At 44.0% G+C, this 22,225-nt stretch overlaps 1 long non-coding RNA gene across 1 annotated transcript; it reads left to right on the top strand.

Annotated features, from left to right (window-relative positions):
* Positions 1-10,781: 10,781 nt before the first annotated feature.
* Positions 10,782-13,945, top strand: LOC309875047. The gene is made up of 3 exons (XR_014316966.1): positions 10,782-10,882; positions 11,318-11,398; positions 12,753-13,945. It is a non-coding gene; the product is annotated as an uncharacterized lncRNA (long non-coding RNA).
* The last annotated feature ends 8,280 nt before the right edge of the window (positions 13,946-22,225 follow it).

The following is a 22,225-nucleotide window of genomic DNA, read 5'->3' on the forward strand; positions in this document are numbered from 1 at the left end:
ATACGCACAGCTCTGGGGTTACAGAGGAATAAATATAACAGATCGGGTTAAAATTGAAACTGTTCTGGCTACTACTGCAGCATGAAGCCACCCCCACCCTGTCTTTACTGGCTACTGACTGGAGGGAAGTTGATTCTGACATCAATTACAGGTAACAGTACCCTTTCTTGTAAAAGGGAGGGTTGAAACTCACAGTATGTAAGCAAGAAACTCCCTAGCACTTGCATTTGCTCTCTGCGCTCCTAGGAACACAGTGCTGCCATTCACTTGAACATTTTCTCCTCCTGTAACCTCATGGATGGACCTGGCTTTTTTTCCTACAACCAACTCGGGATGTGCGGAGGCTATATGGACACTTATCCTAGAGAGGTGACTTCAGAAGTTGACAGGTATGTTGCACAGGGGTTGTCTCCAGCCAAACTTTAAACTTAAAGTTCAAACTTAGACCTAGTAGGTCTGGGGGCTTGCAGGAAGGGAACTTCAAACATTTCCTGAGTGAAATATTTCAAACAGCTTTGTTTCCTACCTCCTGTCCTGTGGAGCTTCCCATAGGAGTCACAGGGTCAGTCAGTCTCCCATGATCAAATTCTGCTCCAAAGGATAAGGCACACCTTAAATGCATGTGAAAGGAAAATAAATTTGAAAGAACAATATAAACAGTGTAACAGATCCTAGACTTTAGGGGAACCCTCTCTGTACTCCTTTATTTTGAGGGGGAAGGCTGACTTAAATCTTAAATGCAGATTTTATACTGAAATGGTGAGTTCAAATTAAAAAAAAAAAAAAAAAAAGTGTCCTCAGTTAAAGGCTGGAAATCAAATAATATAGCTGAAAACCAAGCCGCTCAACTAAATAAATCCAAAATCCATTTCAGCGGGAGAGGAATGGGGAAGTCCTGGGAGAGAGGGGCAGGACAGCCCCTTGCAGAGGTCATGTAGATGTGGATCAACATAAAGCAATGCATAGGCTTCCCCTGATGCTGCCTTGCTTTGGGAAGGAGCTTGCTGTCTGCTCTACCTGTATCCCAGCTGCAGGAGCACCTGAACCTGGGATTGCCTTTGTGATAGCAGTTGATGTTTGGGATTCAAACTGGGAAACGGGGCACAGAGCAGGTTAGAAATTAAAATCACCTTGAGAACATATTGCTTTGTTCTTCTCTATTAAAAACAAAAACAACACATACCGTACAAAGTTGATTTCAGCACACCAGCCACCTGCATTTGTTCCCCACACTCTATAGTTCTGGGTTTTGTTTCTTTTCTGGGAGGGTTCCCTTTATCCTGCCCACTTCATCCAGCCCTAATGATTGCTCAAATCTTCCACCTATGTGTAGGAAACCCTGGCCTGTACAGTCCCCTGAACTGTGCTTGGCATCATGTGGGACAGGGCTAGCTCACTTCTGCCAAAACTGCATCCAGGAGTGTTCTGTGCCATCATGTGCCCTGGAGCCTGTATCCCGGCTCTGATCTATTCACTAGCATGGATGTAGCCATGGAGTATCTGTTCATGAGGCTGGCTGTCTTTTATAAGATACCTCTTTAGAGTGTGTGATCTTTTTTTCCCTTCATTTTAAGAATTCTTTTTTTTTTTTTTTTTTTTTTTTTTCCTCAGAGGAATGTTAAATACCTCATGGCAAAAATCAGCCTGTGGAAACATGACTTCAACTACAGAGGCCTTATATACCAATGTGATGGAAAGGCTGGAGAAGGTGGAAAAAGAACTTAGGTGAGTCAGGCAACCAGAAAATATCCTCATTCTGGTGGTCCAGAGTTATGGACCCCTGCAGTTCTACCATTGTTCTTCATGTTCCCAGCTTCTATGGCAGGGGGTGTTAGGACAATAGTCACCTCTTTGGCTGGAAGGGAAACTCGAGGGCTCTTTACAGAGATAAAAGTAGATCCATGTGGAGTGTTACCTACCCTAAAACCATAGTTTGTTGAGGCTGGCAGTACCACCAAGAAAAATACAACACAACTAGTTTCCAGCCTAGTGCCATCCCCTGCATGGCCCAGCTTTGGCATGCATGGGCTGGGACACAGACATGCTTAACCCTAAAAGGAAGGAAAGCAAACAAGCAAGCAAGAAAAGGTTTCCTGTGACAGTACAGTTTTGGGCATAAGTTTTCATGGTGCCCATATGTGTGCCAGGTTTCTTCTTTCAAAAGAGTGTTGTTCGATTCCCCCAACTTCCCACCGTGCCTTCAGCAGCAGAAGCTAGAGACCCGCAGGCCAAGGCAAGCTCTAGCATTGCTGACAGATACTTGGGAATATTACTGGCCAGGTTTGTGCAGGGGTGTCCGGAAACCATATAGTTGGTGTTTATGGAGCAATGCACACACAGGAACAAACACACTTCCTCCACAGTCTTTGGCACTGGAGCCAGGGAAGGCACAGCCCTTCCTCATAGCTCTGAGGGGGCTCTCTGCTTTGTGGGACAGAAACCCAGCAGAGGATTTGACCACATTCCTCTTTCAGCAAGGAAAAGCCTGGGTCTGTCCAAGCAGACAAGGCCTCCTTGTTGCCAGGGTCCTGCAAGCAAATCCTCTGAGCATGCCTCAACAGGAATAACTGTACTAAGCCTGAAAAATGTACTCTAAGTGGCCACACGTAAGTAGGGTGGGGGAGCTGGTTGGGACCCTGTTCCCTCTCCCTCCTGCCACAACTGTCCAGTGTGCTTGCTCTCTCTAGCTCCCTCGCTTCTCCAGCCTTCTCACTCGATTTCTCTACCAGTTCTGCAAACTCTGTTCCTCCCTAACCTGCAGGTGTCTTTTGTCACACCTTTTCTTTCTGTCCTCAGTCTGGCAAGAGTGTGCTATGTGAGAAAGCAGAGGGCTAACACTGGGGTCTGACGAGTGGTGAGAGTCCCCAGAGAAGAAATACCAATGTCCTGTCTGCAACCTTCTGAAAGTTCACCTCTGTTTTAGGGATACTGTCTCCAGATGATTTCCCTAACCTTGGGATACACTGAAAATGTTGAGAGAATAGTGCTTTCCCCGGGACTGGTATGGGCTCTCCATGCTTCCCAGTCCTTGCTGAACCTTGCTTCCAAAGGAGGGAAGACCGAGTCATTTGCAGGTTCTTCACCTGCTGGTGGCTGGCACTAATGCCCTACGGAGAGCAGTCCCTTCTCTGCCCTAAAACCAATGAGGGCCCTGATGAGGGCCACCATCTAGTGTATGCAAGTACAGGTTGGACAGGAAGTTACAAACAAGCTAAACAAGGGTGTCTCTGGCTTAGTACCAACATTTGTGGGGGCTCTATTGGGAACCCAGAGCCAGCTTACGGAAGCTGTTTAATCTGCATCATATAGCATACAGCTTTTACATTTTGAGAGTATTTTATTTGCAGTGCTAGCTCTGCCTTGTCCTTATACTCAGAATATCACAAACCACCTACCTGGCAAAACACAGTCTTTAGAAGTTTTGGTCCATAGGTTTTTTTTTTTTAATTTCTTTTTTTCATATTTTTTTTTAAATCAGCTAGAAGCTGATCAGGAACTGGAGGGAGGAATTTTAGTTTATGTATTTCATAGGTCTTTAATGAACATTTTCTTTCTTACTGACTGTAATGTGTCTTATAATTTCTTTCTTCCCCAATAGACTGATGGACAGTGAGAAGAGAGATTGGCGTGACAGAGTTGAGACTCGACTACAATTTCTGGAGAACTGCAACAAGTACCATGATTCTTTATTTTAAGAATATATATGAGGGAAAAATCATGTGTTGCTGCAACTGTCACGAAAACATACTCAACCTTGGTTATCAGAACTGTTCTGCAGGGTGGTCCAAACTTTCATTGTCCTGTTTGGTTTCACTTTCATAGATAGGCTTGAGATCCAAGACAGATTTGTCTTGGATTGCAGCTCAAGGTACAGGGTACATTACAGAAAATCAAGTCAGAGAGGAGTCAGAGAGGGAAATTCAGGGAGTCAGAGAGGAAAAATGACCAATGGAAGCATACTCTACCCACCCTGAGGCACAATGATGAGCCAGCCACCACACAAGAAACAAAGGCTCCCCTATCCCACCGGGCAGCCACTACACAATAGACAAAGGTTCCCCCATCCCACCAGGCAGTACAAGGGGACCTACGACAAGGGGGGAAGGTTTCTGCTTGGGTGGTAGGTGAGTCCTCTCCCTGCCCACCTCACCTTCCTGACTAGCCTTACGTAACAGGTATGAGGCTCTAGAACTTGACAGTCAAAACAGTGATGTAGATGAAAGCCCATCCTGGTTGGAAGGGATGCCTAAGGCAAGGCAATCTACCCCTCACATCACTACATCTTCTATCAAGAAAGAAAGTAGGGTTGTTGTCATGGAGAACTCCCTTCTGAAAGAGACAGAGGGCCTGATATGCTGTGCAGACCCAACCCACAGGGCAATCTGCTGCTTCCCTGGGGCTTGGGTAAGAGACATTGCCAGGAAAGTCACTCGCCTGGTACTGCCGTCTGACTACTACCCACTACTGTTTTTTCAGGCCGGTAATGATGAAGTAGCAAGGAGAAATCCAAGAGCAATCAAAAGGGACTTTAGGGCTTTGGGGTGACTGGTTAAAGGATCAGGGGCATAGGTCATGTTTGCCTCTGTCCTTCTGATAGTGCTTTAATCAGAGGGACTGTGTTCTACTGAGGTCCTTTGGTCTGCTCCACGAGGTGCTGTGTACAATGAGGTGCATTTGAAGTGCTTTTGCACAAACGCACTCAGTATGAGGAATAAATGGAATAAGCTAGAAGTCTTGGCTCAGTCCCAGAAGTACAATATCATCGGCATCAGCGAAACCTGGTGGTATGATGAGTCCTGTGACTGATGTGTTGCAATAATGGTTACAGGCTCCTCAGGGGGGACAGGCAGGGCAGATGAGGTGGTGGGGTGCCAATGTACATGAAGGAGGGTCTGGACTGTATGGCACTTGCAGTTGGTGATGGCAAAGTTGAGAGCCTCTGGGTAAGGATTAAGGGATAAACAAATAAAGTCTATTACAGACCACCCAGTTAGGATGATGACACTGATGAATTATTCTTTGAGAAACTAAGAAATACCTCGAGATCAGCTACCCTTGTCCTTATGGAGGACTTCAACTTGCCAGACATCAACTGGGATTACCATATGACTGAAATGAGCAGGTCCAGGAGGTTCCTAAAGCAACTCAGTGATAAATTCTTGGTGCAGGTGCTAAGGGAGCCAACTAGGAAAAGTGCCCACCTAGATCTGTTGCTGGAGAACAGAGAGGGTCTGGTGGGAGACGTGGCAATTGGCGGCTGTCTTGGTTTTAGTGACCATGAATCAGCTGAGATCTTCTTCTAGATCTTAGGCATAAAAAGAAAGTGTATGGCTGCTGGAAGCAGGTCAGGCAATGTGGAAGGACTACAGAGATGCTGTTTGTGTTCATAGGGAGAAAATTCATGCAGCCAAAGTTCACTTAGAGTTGAAGGCACACAGGTCTGTGGGAGACAATAAAAAGGGCTTTTTTTTTAATATGTGAATAGAAAAAGGAGGGACCAGAGAAAACATAGGTCTGCTACTTGATGGTGTGAGAAAAATCTCAATTTTCTTCAGACAGGATCTTCTGTGAAGCTATTTTATTCACAATTGCAGAGGTGGGTGTTCTGCCAATTAGGAGCACATTATAGTAAACAAATCATTACCTTTTATTCCCTATTGCTCAACACCTGATTACCTCCCCTGTTTCCTCATTGGCTGAGTACTACAGGTTCACAAGGTACTCAACACTCCTCTACACCATATATGCGCAAGTTTTCTTTTTTTTCAACCCTGCAAAACCACAACTTAATTTCTCACAGTGGGGATGATCACCTCACAGACAAGGACATAGGCAAAGTAGAGACATCTAATGCCTTCTTTGCCTCTGTCTTCAATGCTGATGATGGGCTTAGGGAACCCAGGTGCCCTGAGATGGAGGATTGTGACAGTGGGAATGTTGCACTCCTGTTGACCCTGAACATGTGCAGGATTTCCTGCCCTACCTGGATCCATACCAATCCATGGGTCCAGATGGGATCCATCCCAGGGTGCTTAGAGAGCTGGCTGACATCATCGCAGGACCTCTCTCAATTATTTTTCAATGGTCTTGGGAATCTGGAGAGGTCCCAGTTTACTGGAAGTTGGCAAGTGTTGTACTGATTTTCAAGAAGGGCAAGAAAGAGGACCCTGGCAACTACAGACCTGTCAGTCTCATGTCAGTGTATGGTAAAATTATGGAAAAGATTATCCTTGAATTTATTGAAGTGCACCTGGGGGACAATGCAGTTCACAAGGGGTAGGTCCTGTTTGACAAATTCAATTTCCTTTTATGATGAGATCACCCATCTAGTTGATCAAGGAAAACCAGCTGATGTGATCTTTTTGGATTTCAGTAAAGCTTTTGACACAGTTTACCATAGGATCCTACTGGACAAAATGTCCAGCATACAGCTAAACAAAAACATCACACGATGGGTGAGCAATTGGCTGACGGGCAGGGCTCAAAGGGTTGTGGTAAATGGGGCCACATCTGGCTGGTGGATGGTCACTAGTGGGGTCCCTCAAGGCTCCATTTTAGGGCCAGACCTCTTCAATGTTTTTATAAATGATTTGGATGTAGGGCTGGAAGGTGTTTTGAGCAAATTTGCTGATGATACTAAACTTGGAGGAGTTATTGGCTCTGTTGAGGGTGGAAAGGCCTTGTGGAGAGATCTGGACAGATTGGAGAGCTTGGCAATCACCAGCCACATGAAGATTAACAAGAGCAAGTGCCAGGTCCTGCACCTGGGACAGGGCAACCCTGGCTAAATGTGCAGACTGGGTGACAAAATGCTGGAGAGCAGCCCCGCAGAGAGGGATCTGGGGGTTGTGGTTGACAGCAAGTTGAATATGAGCCAGCAGTGTGCCCTGGCAGCCAGGAGGGCCAACTGTATCCTGGGGTACATCAAGCACAGCATCGCTAGTCGAATGAGGGAGGTGATTGTCCTGCTCTGCGCCTCTGTGCAGCCTCACTTCGAGCACTGTGTGCAGTTCTGAGCACCATAGTACAAAAAGGACATGAAACTATTGGAGAGTGTCCAGAGGAGGGCTACTAGGATGGTGAAGGGCCTAGAGGGGAAGATGTATGCGGGGTGGCTGAGGTCACTAGGCCTGTTCAGCCTGGAAAAGAGGAGGCTGAGGGGGGACCTTATTGCGGTCTACCGCTTCCTCACAAGGGGGAGCGGAGGGGCAGGCGCCGATCTATTCTCTTTAGTGACCAGCTATAGGACCTGTGGGAATGGTATCAAGCAGTGACAGGGGAGGTTCAGGCTGGACATCAGGAAGAGGTTCTTCACTGAGACGGTGGTCGCACACTGGAACAGGCTCCCCAGGAATGTAGTCACAGCACTGAGCCTGTTGGAGTTTAAGAAGCTTTTAGACTGTGCACTTAGTCACATGGTCTTAATTTTTTGGATAGACCTGTGTGGTGCCAGGAGTTGGAGTCAATGACCCATATGGATCCCTTCCAACTTGTGATATTCTATGATTCTAAATCATCTTGTGACATACACTTTCATTTCTATGCAAATACTTTTATGAATAGGTAATGGCTCCTTTAGCAAGAGCATTGCCCAAGATAAAGGCATCCAGCCCAACAAAGAAAGGAGAGGTGGTAAAAGCAGCTCTGAAGACATTTGGAGTAGATGTGTAGTCAGTCATGTTTTTTGTTTGTTTGTTTGTTTGTTTTGTGAAAACTGCCCTCATGAGCTAAGCGTGCATCAGTGGAAGACATGGTAGCTGGGATATGGAGAAGAAGGAGGGAAGTTGTTGATCATGAGTAAAGGAAAAGAAATAATAGCCTAATGAATCACATTTTGGGGGAAAAAAATAAATACAAACATAGATCATTCACAGTAACTAAGGCCAGGAGTGAATAAACTTCAAATAGTATAGCTGGATTTCCAAACCCTTCCTAAACTATAAACAGCTTTGTGGAGAAGAGGCTTTCCTATTGGGATTTCACTGAGGACAAGTTGTAGTATTTTAAAATTTCTGATCTTGTTTGGAGTATCAGTAGAGTCATTAAGGATTTGCAGATGATCAGTCATGGGTAGCCTGATAATGAGGACAGGCAAGCAGGAGAAACAGTCAGACTTTCTGAAACCATAGAGCTTTCTTCAGGAGTGACTCAAGTTCGAGACTTGGGTTTATGTAAGGCAGTGATTCCCAGACCCTGGACCTAGACTCAAATAAAGATCAAGCTTAGTCACTTGTGTGACTAAGTGAGTTAGTTTGCTTAATTATGGAAGGCTGTCAGGAAACCAATATAGATCCAGATCACACCTCTCACATTCAGGTCCTTATTCTTTGTTTATTCCCAGGTCTGTTTATTTAACATAGATTGCTTCTTCCATTTCTAGGCAGAGTACAGTATCTGATCTTTCCAAGATGCAGGAGACCAGCAAACTTGACCCTCCTTACAACCAGCAACAAGGGAGCTCTCTGGAGTAAGTGCTGGGATTTTCTGAATTTGCGCTTCTCAGTATCCTCCTTTCACCTAGAGCCAGTCATTTTCCTTCAATAAACGTACTACATTTACCACCTCCAAATTCAGACAGTCTCTGAACACAATATTTCTGCATGCACTAATGAAGGTAATTTAATTGACAGCATAGAGACTTGATGGAATAATTCACAAGATCAAAATATTAATACAAGATGGTATACCTTACTCTGAAAGGAGCAGAAAGAGCCATGGGACAAGAGGTGTCCTTTTAATTAGAACTGAATGTATTTGCTCTGAGATCTAAAATACAGAAGGAAACATAACCTCTAAAAACTGGTGAACGATAAGGAAAAAACAAAACAAAACAGTTCTATGGTGTGAGTATGTGATAGACCAAATATCTAGGTTGTCATTTAGAAAGGGCTTTTTTAAACTCTAGCAGTATCACCTAAAGAATAGGCATTGGAGATGGGAGAATTTCGCCCACTGGAGAGAGACTGCAATTACCCAGATATCTGTGGAGAAAGGAATTCATGAGGACGGAAACTCTCGGAAGAGTTTGGGATGTTTGGTGCTGTTTTGATATTAAAAATGAAGAAAACTAGAGAAGAGATGAGCGTAGATACTAACCAGTGGAGAATACTTTTGGTTTTTTTCAAGCCCATTGTCTTTCTCTTGTCTCACCTCTGATCCTCACAGCCCCACCTCTCTTTCTTGTGTTGTAGATAGCTCTGCCCTTGCTTTGAGTATAAAACCTAGGTGGGGGCTTACAGGGGAGGTTGTTAAGCTGGTTATGTGGAACCCTTCCTGGGTGCTCTGCGCCTTCCCACCGCATAGTGTTTTTGCTGAAATGTTGGTGATACCACAGGAGCAAGTCTGCTGTTATCCAATAACCAAACACAGATGAAGAGACCTCTTGAAATAAATCTGTTTCAGAGCATTTTCTGGAAGGGTCACCCAAAAAGAGCTTGAGGAAGAAAATCAGAAGATGAAAGAGAAGATCAAACAACTAGAGACACGGTAACGTATATATTCAGATTTCTGATGCAGCGTGTTTTTACACTGAAAAGCCACACACTTCTTGCTTTCTCCAGTCCTTAGAGACTCTTTTTTTTTCTGAGCAGGCAGTGCAGGCACCTTCTCCCCAGACTTTTGGCCTGTCAGCATCTCTTTATAACTGATTCCTGGAAGATGGATTGGGTTGTTCTACAAAGGGAAGGAGATGTTCCCAGGGTGAACATGTTAATAAAAAGAATCAGTGTACAAAGACATAGTCCAAATACTGCTCTTTGATCACATGCAAATCACATTCATTGATCACTGTGACCATGCAAAATTGAGACATGAAAGTACTCTTTCCCACACAAAAGCTGCTTACCACCCGGTATGGTATAGCTGAGAAGTGCATTGTAGAAAATATGGTATTCCTGAAATAGATTAATCAAAATAGTTATGCTTATTCATTTTTTAATCTTGTCTTAGTTAACTTTTTGAATATCCTTCTTGCTCTAGATACAACGAGCTCTTGTCTAAAACAATGAGCATGCACAAGCAATCAGAGAACATGAATGACCCTTCACGCTTGTCTGCTGTAGTGCAATTGTATGAGAAGCTTAGGCTACATGACTGGGAAAAATTCAAGAAATACTCAACCAACATGACATATAAAAATGGCAGAAACATAATTAAGGTTTGTTTGTGTCCATTTTATCAACCTGAATCTTATCAAATTGATGTGCTATAGCCAGTACAGCAGGCTTTGAGTATTTAGTACTTCTATATCAGACAGGATTGGGTACTATGTTACTGTCTGTTATTTACCAGTCCAGCAGGGCCTATGTAGTGATGTAGAGAGTAAACTGACAAAGACCTGCCTCCTCCTGCCTTTCCAAAAGGCATGTTCAAATACCAGTCCCATTTATCACCCATATTAAGGACAAGTGGGAAATCCGTCTATTTTTCTTATGGTTAATGCTTTAACTACTAGATAGAACATCCCATTCTGATGTCTGACTCTTTGTTCTGATTCGGAGATGATCTAAAGGAAAATAGTAAACCTTAAAGGACAAAACTGTGATGAAACCATTATTATCATTGATTGCAATGGCAGGGACCCACAGATGCTGAGGAATGGGCTTCAACATGCAGACAGCTCATTGAAACAGTTTATTTCCCAAGTATTAAAGACATATTTCAGTCAATTAGGGACCCTGCAATTTACTCTAATGCTGATGTGTTTTCAGCCCATGTTTCTCACACCATGCTTTCCGTTTCACTGTGACTGCTGCTCTGATCAGCTGTTGTTTTTCTATTGCAGAAGCTATTTGACGCCTGTGAGAAAGACATAGAGACGAGAAAAAAAGACATATTTAATGTCCTTGATGTTTTGAATTACGCTATGGCCAACTGCAAACAAGTATTTATTTTCTCTGTGTAACTGGGACCAGGCGGTGGGATAACGGGGCTATCTGTGCCTGCCATTCATTTAGAGCTTAGTTTCTGCAAGGGACACTGTTAAAGTATACTGGTGATGACAGTGGGGATGTCATGAGCTGAGAGGGATGGGGGAGTGGAAAGTTGATCTTCAGCAACCCTTCTGTGTCCCACAGACATATGCTGCATGTCTGAATTATGTGGCTGGCTGAGGCACATAAACAAGTGCAGAAGACATTTCCCAGATGCATATTGCTTTTATAGGACCTTCCTCCAAATCTTGAAACTGGAAGTTTCTCCATTGCTGATTGACATGATCTGGGAAACACAATTTTCCCAGATTATTTCCCAATACACTCAGGGGCTGCACTGCTGGCATCACATGCTAAGCTTGCTTTGTGCTGTCTTTGGTTTGTAGGAGCTGATGCCAATTGTAACAGAACTCTTAAGAAATGCCTATTTCCAACAGCACTCAGACTTTTACAAAAAAATTACTAAGGTAAGTAAAGATACAGCCCAGAAATAGGGGCAAAGATTCAGTTTTCTGGTTATGTCTGTGCAGTTTTGTACAAAACAGGACAGGTCTCTCTTCTTGGAATTATTTTCCACTTGTAGAGAGGGTCTTCTTTTTGGCCTGTTCTCCCACGTGCCTGGTGACAGGACGACGGGGAATGGGCTTAAGTTGCGCCAGGGGAGTTTTAGGCTGGATGTTAGGAAGAACTTCTTTACCGAAAGGGTTGTTAGGCATTGGAACAGGCTGCCCAGGGAAGTGGTGGAGTCACCATCCCTGGAAGTCTTTAAAAGATGTTTAGATGTAGAGCTTAGGGATATGGTTTAGTGGGGACTGTTAGTGTTAGGTCAGAGGTTGGACTCGATGATCTTGAGGTCTCTTCCAACCTAGAAATTCTGTGATTCTGTGATTCTATCCCGTATACTCCCACATATACCCACTGGCATGCACAGAGATACATGTAACCTCCCCAGAACTGCATCAGGAGCAGTGAGGAACGGCAGGAGAGGCAGGGCAATGCCCTCCCTAACGAGGGTGCAGTCCTACCAGGTGAGCAGAGCAGGGCTGGTGATGGTGATGGTGATCAGGGTCAGCCACAGAGTAGCAATCACCAGGCAAGCCCAAAGTGATGGGGCAAGTCAAAGATGAGCTGAGAATTCAGTCCATGGGTCAGAAAAAATGGTACAAGACTGGACACAGGCATCCCTACATGATAGCTCAGGCAAGCACCCAGCCAACACCAAGCTTGAAACAACTGCTGGGCTGACAGGCAGAGGCCATGTGGGTAGAGGCCCCTGCTGAGGCTTCTCATAACTTCTTATATCACTCTTTCAACCAGCCTTGTTGTTTTTGTAGCATGTTATATCAGAGCAGACCCTGAACACAAGCAGTGTTCCCTTGGAGATGCAAGGGAAAGCTTGCTGTTGGTGTGTTCCAAGACCCCTTGCTATACAAATGGACTATAGTCTAGTGTTTTTTATCCAGGAGATAGGCACATATGAAGCTTCCAGAGAGCAACTTCCTCCTTTTGAAGCTTGCTGGGCCTTTTCAAAAGCTCAGCCTTGTCAAGGACTCTGCAGAACTCTGTTGAATACGAGGAAATACAGACAGCTTCTGGTTGCTGGAACGTTCCAGCATCCAGGACTTAATAAATAAAAGATTCTTTAAGGTGACCCTGGGACCCCTGCCTGTCCCACTTTAACACTACCAGCTTTCACAAATGAAATTCTTCAATGCTTAGCTCATGCGGAGTACCTGCACAGAATGAGCACAGAGGGAGGCAATGTATGCTAATCAAAGTAACACTATAAGGCTTTCACAACTGTTCTCATTTGATTTCCAGCAAGCTGTTACTCTGGACAATGATGTTCAAAAACAGTTTGCACTGAAGTGCTGCAGAGTTTATTGTCTGATGCTTCTTCAGAAGTCACCAGTTAAAGCTGTCTGGTATATACAGGAAATCCATCCTGAAGAGTTAGAGCACGTGGACAAGAAAGACTTTGAGCACTGGAAGAAACCAGAGCTTCTGTGGCCCATATTGAAATCTGGGGAAGAACTTATTGCAAAAGGTGTAGTCTGGGATTAAAAGTGACGTGACTTTTGAGTTAAGATACACACTTAAATGGCTATAAGAAGATGAAACAGCTGCTGTGCAATATGTTGCTTTTCTTTCTCACATGAACACTCTGCTTTCCATACCTAGTTAAATGAGCATGGCTTGGGATGCTTAGGATAAACTGCTATTCACAAACAACTACTAAAAATGGAAGATGTTTGTCTTGGTGGCATGCATGCATTTTATGTAATTTTAGTTGTCACTGTCTAAACAGCACTTGTGTGAGGAGAGAATCTGTGTTTGTAGCCTACCTTATCTGTTCTTCATAGGTGCTTATGACCTTGTCAGATAACACTGGGGATCTCAGCCACGCTGTGGAGGCACCTGCCTCCTCACCAACTGTGGGCTCCTACTCTCAGCAGCTCTGAACTGCACTTTGGCAATGGTATCGCTACCCTCCCCTGTATCTACACCCAGTGCACAAACTGCAGGCTCTTGCTTTTTGCTAATGAAAAAGCAATGAGGATAAAGATGACCTGCTGGGAAAAAGGTCTCTCTCTAGAGTAAAAATGTACTTAACTGAGAAAGAGAGCAAGGAACTAAAAAATAAATGAACCAGAGCTCTCAGAGGCTACAGACTCTTACAAGACATGTGTTCATAGGTATATAGACACAGACACAAAAGCCCACTCTTGTATACCAAAAGGTTACTTCTGTTCACACAAATGCTGCCTGCCTGCTAGTACTCAGCTGCTTTCCTCTGTCTATATGATTTACTGCTCCATGGCCCTTCAGCTAGATACTCTCCATAGCTCTAAAAGGTATCTTAAAGTTGCATTTCACAGTGTAAAGGGATGAAAAGAGGCAAATATATGTTTATCAATGTATGTGATGAAATTTTCAGTGAGAATCTTTATATCTACAAATAAAGAAGAATCTTTATAATGAGAATCTTTATATCTACAAATAAAAAACAATGGAAAACCTGTTGTGTGCCCTCCAAGACCTTTTCTCTGGTTCTGCTTTCTAGTCCAGCAATTTTTGTTAGTTTTCTCAATTGCAGAAACTCTCCGGCATTTTCTCAAGGGGCCCAGGAAGAAGGGTAAATTTCTCTGCAGCTCTCTGCTGCAAGCAATGTTCACTGCTTCTCTCAGGATTCCAGCATTCTGTGAGCATGTTGCAGGTCACAGAACCTGACAGCATGAGCTGGGATCCAGGGATGATCTGAAAACCTGGCTTTCAGAAAACCACAGTATTCTGAGAAACTGATTGTAAAAGACCTTTACTAGAAATATTTATTATGAAATAGAGCAGCTGAATTAAAATTACTTATACATCCTATTTCCTACAAATTTAGCAAAAAAAATAAAGAACCACAATAGTAAGCTTTACATTCCTCTTAAGGTGTTGCAGATGAAGGTGGATAGTACATTAACGCTTGATTTTGTCCAGGCTTTAGAAGGTAAATGACAAGGAAATTGTACTGTATTAGCAAGTAGGACATTCAGTGCGACCCTGAGCCAAACACCATATGATTTTTTATGTGTAATAGTACATGCTCTTATGCTCCATTTGTTGCCTGCTTATGAATTTTATTAGCCTAATTTTTAGGACCCTGTGTCTCCCTGAATCAGTCTGGTGCTGTTCTGTGGATCAACTTTATCTCTGAAGCTCACTGCTTCTACAGCTTCTCATACATGTACATGGCCCTTTCCTTTGATTTTTTTTTTTCTTTCCTTAACATTTTTTTTTTTGTCTTTAGGCTGGAACATTCAAATTACAAAGCTTTATATTTCAAAGGCTGATTCAAAGGCCTCCAGAAGGCTACAAGCACTGTTGCATTCTTTCTAGCAGGCTTCACACACACTCGCTAGTCTCTCTTAACAGCAGGAGTAGTCTTTTTGCCCTGTTTGTACAGCATCTAGCAGAGTCTAGCAGACCTGGACTCTGAGTACTGCTGAAATACCTTTCTCTGTTACATGTGCTCAGCTAGTCTCAAAAGATCAACAATTTCCCCCTCCCTGCAAAAGGTTTCATTTGGCCTAGAGTGCAGTAGCCAAGGCTGCTTCCTTCCTGCCCAGATACAGGATTTTTAACTATTCACTGCAGACCAGGTACTTCAGGTGTCTCTGTGCGTGAAATTTTCCTACTGCCAGACATTCAAATCTCCTGGTGCAAAGGACAAGATCCAGCCTGTGATTCAAATTGACCTCTCTTCCAAATCTTGACATTATATTTGAGAGTGAAAGAGAAAGGGAAGAGAAGGGTTAACAGCTGTGTCTGCTGCTGTGCTGTTTTGAGATATCATATAGCTTCTGACCAAGGATGTCAGCATATTTCCTGAAGAGGTGAGTCCCATCTCTTTCCATTTCATAATAGCATGCAACCGTGAAATAACCTAGTATTGTCTTCCCTTCCAACTTTGGCTCTATACTATGATTAAGAGGCATGGAGAAATGCTACTGCTACCTGAAGGGAAATGTTTTTCTACCAAAGCTTCTTCCACCCTGTGCCTCGTGGGGACAAATAGATTCTTCCACAATCTGACTGAGAAGTGTTTTCTGTTCGCCACCATCTCCTCCCCTTCCTTTTCATCAGTCACCACTATCATGCAAAAGCTTTCCTTCACTTGGTCTCTTTTGCTATCTAAACCAAGCTGAGATGGTTCTGATCTAGACTTCGTGGAAATTTTGGTAGAAACCCTGAGACCCTATCCCTGCTCATGGATTCTTCATCTAGGCTGGTGGAAGGTAAGTCTGCCCATACCTGTATACCTTATGTCTCTCCGATGGGTGGCAAAGGATGAGAGTCTAAGTTTGCTCATCACTGCCAGAGACATTATGTTCTGCAAGACAAAAGCTCCATACAGATGAATTCACACAGCCAAGGGGATTAGATCCTTGGCCTAGCATCAGGAAAGTATTATTCCATTTTTACACTATCATCCCAACAGTGATGCAGGATTATTCCTGGAGCTGAGGCACAATGGCTTTTTTTCAGCTCTGTGGGATGTAACTGGTTGCCACCTCAGTCCCTCAGACTTTGGTGGGAGATCTGTCTGTCTGCTCCCACCAAAGATCCAACCTAGGTGTTCTCTTCCCTTCTGTTGTCCTGAGAGGGAGAAGAGCCTGTTCCCAGCAAAAATTCAATGTAAATAAAAATTAATATCATTCATATCCTGGTAGAAATATTATTCAAAACATCAGCAGTCTACTCAATGTTCCACTTGACTAAGAAAATAGTTTTGCTGTATCCTCACTGAAGCAAAAGAGGTAAAGGTTAGCTCGTACTATGGAGACATAATGTTGAATAATAACATAACCAGTGCAGCAGACTGAAGCATTCCTCAGTTTCAGGGGTCTTCATAAGAGGTGTCTCTTCAGGCTGTTGTATGGACCTTGTTATTCAGCTTGCATGCCAGTGAACTGCAAGGCCCGCTGGGACAGGTAAATGGAAAGCATCCTGCTTCTGTCTCCTCCTGCCCAAGCCCGTCACTATTCTGACTCGGAGAATCTCTGCTCCTGCTCTCTATGCCCCATGCTCTGAAGCAGCAACATCCCATAACTCAATGCTTCTGGTCTTACACCGCATTAGCTAAGTCATTGGGAAGAACACAGCCCATCAAGCACAGTATAGCCAGCCGGTCGAGGGAAGTGATTGCCTCGCTTCAAGTACTGAGTGCAGTTTGGCGCACCATAGTATAAGAAGGACATAAAACCATCAGAAAGTGACCAAAGGAAAACCGCAAAGATGGTGAAGGGTCTAGAGGGCAAGACATAAGAGGAGCAGCTGAAGTCCTTTGGTTTGTACAGCCCAAAGGCTGAGGGGAGGCCTCATGGCGGCCTGCAGCTCCCTCACGAGGGGAGCAGAGGGGCAGGTGCTGAGCTCTGCTCTCTGGGGACAGCGACAGGACCCGAGGGAACGGCATGGAGCTGGGACAGGGGAGGGTCAGGCTGGGGGTTAGGGAGAGGGTCTGCACCCAGAGGGTGGTCGGGCACTGGGACAGGCTCCCCAGGGCAGTGGTCACAGCACTGAGCCTGAGGGTGTTCAAGAAGCATTTGGACAACACTCTCAGATGAATAGTTTGATTTTTGGGTTGCCCTGCATGGAGCCAGGAATTGGTCCCAATGACCTTGTGGGTCCCTTTCAACTCAAGATAGTCTGTGATTCTATGATGTCTGAGGTCTCATAACCTTGTGCATAGCTGCCATCTATTGCTCCCTAACCCAAGGAGACCGAGTTTCTGGAAAGCAGTATATTTTCCATCAGAGGAAAACTATGCCAGTAGTTATAATCCACAGAAGTCTGCTTAGCTGTTTGCTGTGGTTTGACCTTTCCCTCTCTGTGTGACTCCTTTCTATTTATTTCACACATGCAGTGAGCTTTGGTAAGAGAACACACAGGGCAGCGAGCCACAGCTCCTCTTCAGATGCCTTAGACATGTTTGCAGTGTCTTGTCACACTGAGCACATTCAAATAAAAAGCAATTGGTGATCAGTTTGATGTTCTGGGGCATAAAGGACAAAGTCACAATAAATTCTGCAGAAGAGATTGGAGGTCCAAAAAACAAGTTACACTGTCTTGTCTTTTTCCATTAGTCTAGGCATCTAGGTATTTCTCCCATTATTCTGACAGCTTGGCAGCCCTGGAGGTGTATGTAAGATGGGACAAAGCCACCCTGGGACATCACTCACAGATTGTCTCACATTCTGGACCTTGATATGACTTACAACAGGAATGCCCCATGCACTCCATAAAATAACAGCAAGGGTACAGAAGAGAGCAGGCTAAAGGATGTGCACAGTGCGAGGGCAGTCAGCACTTGGGATTTGTCTCTTGTCACTCAGTCTCTTACTTTCTGATAGCTGGAAAGGACCAGGCTTCGTTGGTTCAGACAGGTGGAGAGAGACAGTGAAAGGAGATGTTTGGCTCTGAGCAAGTCCTGCTACCCGTTACAAGAAAGTGGTGCAGCCAGAATCCAGGAGGCTCAGCTCTTGGAAGGAGGCACGAGACAGCTTTGTGAGTATCCAGTGGGCCCTACTTAGATCGTTAGAAGTACCTCGTCAATGCTATTAGTGGAGATACTGGGTGAGGTCCCCGGGATGTATTTCAGTCATGTGGTTTTGCCTACTGACTCATGTCCCTAGGGGCACTGCACAGCTCTCATTATTTATTTTTTAAGGACTAAAACAGTGAACGGTTTTTAACTCCATAGGCATGGAAACCACTACACCACTGGCTTTTAGTTTTGAGTGATTACTTGATTTAGGATGCCCCTGACACACACGGGCAAAGCAGAGGCAACAGTGGAACAGAGGAACTGAAGAGGACTAAAGCTCCTCTTTTAAGATTGGTTTGGATTACATTCTTGACCACATACTCTGAAGGCAATCATGAAGATCAGGGACCTAAACATTTCTAACATGCTAAACAGATTATTGCTTGGCTTCTTCCATTTGTTTTCACTTCAGTGAAAACACTTCACTTTCACTTCACTTCAAGGCTGTGCTTTCAAGGCTGGAATATATGCCCACATCAGTAATGGAGTTTAATATTAATAAAAAAAATAAACTTTGAGGAGGAAAAAATCAGCTGAAAGAAGAAAGACACCTCTGGTTGGCAACAGAGCTCTTTGTACTTAGCTAAGTAAGGACAGTGTTTGTGCAGTTAGTATACCTGATCACGTCTCTCTTTAATAAGGGAAGGCACTGCAGACTGGTGGGACTCTTTGGGCTTAGTGAGCAGCTGCTGCAGGCATTGCCAGTGGGTTCTGGTTACTGGGAACAACTGACAAAAAGGGCACAAACGCCATGAAGTGAAAAAGCCCTGCAATTACAGCCAGGGAATCACTATAAAGTTAAAAAGTTCCCATCTATGATTAGATTGAAGAATAAATATTCAAAAAAAAAAAAGAAAAAAGAAAAAAAAAAAAAAAGAAAAAAAAAAGAAATGGAAAAAAGAAAAAAGAACTGCTAAGGTTTAAATTTAATACTAGCAATAACCAGCAGGTTTTAAAGAACAAAGACAGTCTTTGTCCAGCTTCTTAAAAATGAAATTAGTGGTAGGTGTCTCCATGTGGAAATTCTTCTTGGACAAACCAGTATAACTGACATTGAATATACAGCCTTTTACTGAATAGTATCTGCCCTAACTGAATAGTATCATACCTTCCCAGACAGTTCTTCAATTTGTCAGGCTAATTTTGGAAGCAGGTTCTGCTTGCTAATGTTTCTTCATCCTACCCACAAAGGATTCAAAATTTGGACTAAAATTTGAGCATATTCTGCTCAAGTACACCATTAAACAAACCAAAAGGGCTGCTTGCTGCAGAAACATCAACTGAAATCGAAAGTAAAAGAACAGCACTAAAAAAGCGGAACTGATTTCCCTTTAAATAGGTGTGTCAAGTAGCTCGCTGCATAATTTTTAGTAATATACGCTTACTCAGTAATAAAGCTCAAAATTTAAAATACTTTGAAAAGAGACTCTCTTTAATGAGACATTAAATAAAAGCAACAGATTATAGCAGACAGGCAAAACAGTTACAAAAAGCAGTGTGCTCAACCTATGATGGATGTGTAAGAAGTTTCATTCACAATCATTGCAGAACTTCAAAGCAAGGCAAATTTAAAGCTTAACTAAAATCTCATGCCAGTCAAAAAAAAAAAAAAAAAAAAAAAGGAAAAAAGGGTTTTGTGCTCACAGTTTTATATATATATATATGTATATACAAATATATATATGTATATACAAAGATATATATGTATATACAAAGATAGATAGATAGATATATACACACAAAGTTAAAAATAAGGAGGTCTCAGGCTTGAGAGCCTGAGGCACAGCACGCAGTGTGCCAGCTTCTAACCCTGACACGTCCTGCTCTCTTCTGGATTACATCCAACGCAAATAACTGAAGGACTGCAGCAGAGAAAAGAGAAGTTGAAAAAATAACCAGGGCTGCACATTTGCTGGTCATTTAAACGTTTACCACAATAAGAATATCCCATTATTTCTGCAAATGTTTGCTGTATTCCAAACTAATCCCAAATCTGGCCCTTTCTCTTTGTTTGTATTTTTAAGAATAGAGTTTGTTCCTGCTAGGTAGCATGCATATTAATAAATAAGTGTTTATAGAGAGAAACAAGAGAGAGAACTCAACCTTATATTAACTGACATCTCTAGTGTAACCTCCAAAAGCATTAATGTCTCTCTACCTTCAAACTGGACAGAAAAAAAAGGAAAATGTAGTAAGCCAGGAGATTGTTATTAGTTATTAGGGTTCTGCTTCACTGTACAAAACCTGACATAGAAAAATTACCCAAGCAGCAGCTAGTTCCCTCTTGAGTTTAATTACAGAATTGCTCGATTGCTTTCATACAAAATATTTCTGTGTCATCAGAAGGGAAGGGAGGCCTGGGCCCTTCCCCAAGCAAATATTTGACTTCTCATTCACAGCTGAAAGAGGGAACTGGGAGAGAACGGTGAAAGCCGAGCTTGTCATGTCTCACGGCAAGAAACTAACCCCCAGCCAAGAGACCCTGTGTAAGTCGCACAGCCAGAAGTGGGGGGAGCTGCAGCCTGTACTTTTCCCTTTTTAATGTGCTCTGTAGCCAAGAGCTAAGGTATATAAGGTGCTGTAAGAGAGCACAGGGGGGAAATCAGTGGGTGCTAGATTAATATGACCTACTTGGGAAGAGTTGGCATGGTTTCTGTACAAAGACTTCCAAAGCTGTGCGTTTCTTTGAGAAGTCTGCAAGCAGGAGCATACTACTTGGTTGGTCTAATCCCCCTGGATTTCTCAAAGCTTTTGAAAAAATCTTTCACCACAGGCTTTCAAAGCATCTAAGCAGTCACGGGATGAGAGACAGCCTGTCATGAATAAATGATTAGCTAAAAACCAGGAAATAGAGGGGAAGGGTAAATGAAGAAAAGCCACAAGTGGAGTATGGCTGGGGTCTGTGCTGGGACCTGTGATGTTTAACATAGTTGTGAGTAGTCTTTAAAAAGGGTGAGCCAGGAGATTACAGTTTGCTGATGTGAAATTATTTGGGGTCATGAAAGTGATGAAAGGACTGCAGAATGATCTAACACACAGAGCAGCAATAAAATGTCGGAATTTCAGTGTGTGTTTACATAAAAGGGGTGTTTACAGGGGAAAACAATTCTCACCGCACAGACAAAAGGACAGGCTCTCACCTGATCGCTATTGCTCAGCAGCAAAACTTGGGGGTCTTGACAAAAGATGCATAAAATTATCAGGAGTGATTGAAAAACAAAATCTGGTATTAGGAATCATTGGCAAATGAGTAGGAAACAAGACAGAAAGCATCTGGATTTGCCACTCTGCATTTGTGAGTGCTTGTTCTGTTCTAATTCTTCCCTGAGTGTTGGCTTACAGGGTCTGCTTTGGTTCACTTGGGTTTTTACCTCCTGGAGGAGTACAAATCCTCCACAAACGACGCAGATGAGTTTTTTGTATTTGGGGAAACGGCACAGATGCAGGGTGACGGGCCTGACACTAGCGCGCACCTTCCCAACCCTATTGTCTCCCTGCAGGGGGGGAAACACTGGAGAGATGCTTTAAGTCTGAACCACGGGCGCTGCTCTTAAGCTTACAGGAATGTGCTCGAAACGTGCTGTTGCAACAGCGGGGTTATTTTTTTGTTTGGGTATTTTTTGTTGTCCAGCCGCCCCCCAGGGCCCCTCAAGGCCCGCACAAGATGGCGGCAGGGCCGGGTCCGTGTCTGTTGTTGTCACGCGAGACACTGGGGTCGGGCAGATCGCGGCTCCCGGGCATCCCGCGAAGTAAGCGGGTCACCCTGGGGCGACCTGTACCCGCGCAAAAATTCCTCTCACATCAGCAGTGAGGACCCGGGCGTCACCCCGGGTCGTTATTTTCCTTACTCATAAGTTTAAGGCATAACGAAACGGTGTGCGGCTCGCGGAGAGGGCTCTGCGCGATACCTCTGGAGGTCAGGGCGAGAACCTCGCCCTCGCTACTCTGGATAGAACCGGCTATATCCGTGTTGCTCTGTTCTTATATCCTCTCTTTGCGCCATTCTGAGCTAAAAAAAAGTCTTTTTTGGTCCAAACAGCGCCGTGTTGTGTTACAACCCGTATGCAAATGAGCCGTCGGTGCGCCGCTAGGGCTTGTGGGACCGCGGGGCTGGGGAGGGGGCGGGCATCCTCTCACTGAGGCGCGGGGATGGGGAAGGGGGGGGGGGAAGCGCCGGAAGGGGTGTGATGTCACGTCCGGG

Source organism: Aythya marila, assembly GCF_965140915.1.
Source record: "Aythya marila genome assembly, chromosome: 1".
Lineage (NCBI taxonomy): Eukaryota > Metazoa > Chordata > Aves > Anseriformes > Anatidae > Aythya > Aythya marila.